Source organism: Aegilops tauschii, chromosome 5 (assembly GCF_002575655.3).
Source record: "Aegilops tauschii subsp. strangulata cultivar AL8/78 chromosome 5, Aet v6.0, whole genome shotgun sequence".
NCBI lineage: Eukaryota > Viridiplantae > Streptophyta > Magnoliopsida > Poales > Poaceae > Aegilops > Aegilops tauschii.
Window position 1 is genome coordinate 395,225,460 of NC_053039.3, and position 1,969 is coordinate 395,227,428.

Sequence of the window (1,969 nt, forward strand, 5' to 3'; positions counted from 1 at the left end):
CTCGTATATAAAGGAGCAAGGGGGAGGCTGGCCGGCCCTTGCAGGGCATGCCAGGAGGAGGAGTCCTCCTCCTAGTGGGAGTAGGACTCCCCTTTCCTAGTCCCACTAGGAGGGGGAAGGAAGGAGTGGGAGAGGGGAAAGGCAAGGGGGGCGCCCCCCCCCCTTCCTTGTCCTATTCGGACTCAAGGGGAGGGGGCGCGCGGCCTGCCCTGGCCGGCCCCTCTCTCTTTCCACTAGGGCCCAACAAGGCCCATTAACCCCCGGGGGGTTCCGGTAACCCCCCCAACACTCCGGTAAAATCCTGATTTCACCCGGAACCATTCCGATGTCCAAATATAGGCTTCCAATATATCAATTTTTATGTCTCGACTATTTCGAGACTCCTCGTCATGTCCGTGATCATATCCGGGACTCTGAACTACCTTCGGTACATCAAAACACATAAACTCATAATATCGATCGTCACAGAACTTTAAGCGTGCGGACCCTACGGGTTCGAGAACTATGTAGACATGACCGAGAAACATCTCTGGTCAATAACCAATAGCGGAACCTGGATACTCATATTGGTTCCTACATATTCTACGAAGATCTTTATCGGTCAAACCGCATAACAACATACGTTGTTCCCTTTGTCATCGGTATGTTACTTGCCCGAGATTCGATCGTCGGTATCTCAATACCTAGCTCAATCTCGTTACCGGCAAGTCTCTTTACTCGTTCTGTAATGCATCATCCCGCAACTAACTCATTAGTTGCATTGCTTGCAAGGCTTATAGTGATGTGCATTACCGAGAGGGCCCAGAGATACCTCTCCGACAATCGGAGTGACAAATCCTAATCTTGATCTATGCCAACTCAACAAGTACCATCGGAGACACCTGTAGAGCACCTTTATAATCACCCAGTTACGTTGTGACGTTTGGTAGCACACAAAGTGTTCCTCCGGTAATCAGGAGTTGCATAATCTCATAGTCATAGGAACATGTATAAGTTATGAAGAAAGCAATAGCAGTAAACTAAAACGATCAAGTGCTAAGCTAACGGAATGGGTCAAGTCAATCACAGCATTCTCCTAATGATGTGATCCCATTTATCAAATGACAACTCATGTCTATGGTTAGGAAACTTAACCATCTTTGATCAACGAGCTAGTCAAGTAGAGGCATACTAGTGACACTCTGTTTGTCTATGTATTCACACATGTATTATGTTTCCGGTTAATACAATCCTAGCATGAATAATAAAAATTTATCATGAAATAAGGAAATAAATAATAACTTTATTATTGCCTCTAGGGCATATTTCCTTCAGTCTCCCACTTGCACTAGAGTCAATAATCTAGATTACACAGTAATGATTCTAGCACCCATGGAGCCTTGGTGCTGATCTTGTTTTGCTCGTGAGAGAGGCTTAGTCAACGGGTCTGCAACATTCAGATCCGTATGTATCTTGCAAATCTCTATGTCTCCCACCTGGACTTGATCGCGGATGGAATTAAAGCGTCTCTTGATGTGTTTGGTTCTCTTGTGAAATCTGGATTCCTTTGCCAAGGCAATTGCACCAGTATTGTCACAAAAGATTTTCATTGGACCCGATGCACTAGGTATGACACCTAGATCGGATAGGAACTGCTTCATCCGGACTCCTTCATTTGCCGCTTCCGAAGCAGCTATGTACTCCACTTCACACGTAGATCCCGCCACGACGCTTTGTTTAGAACTGCTCCAACTGACAGCTCCACCGTTCAATATAAACGCGTATCCAGTTTGCGATTTAGAATCGTCCAGATCAGTGTCAAAGCTTGCATCGACGTAACCATTTACGACGAGCTCTTTGTCACCTCCATAAACGAGAAACATATCCTTAGTCCTTTTCAGGTATTTCAGGATGTTCTTGACCGCTGTCTAGTGATCCACTCCTGGATTACTTTGGTACCTCCCCGCTAAACAAATATCAAGGCACACAT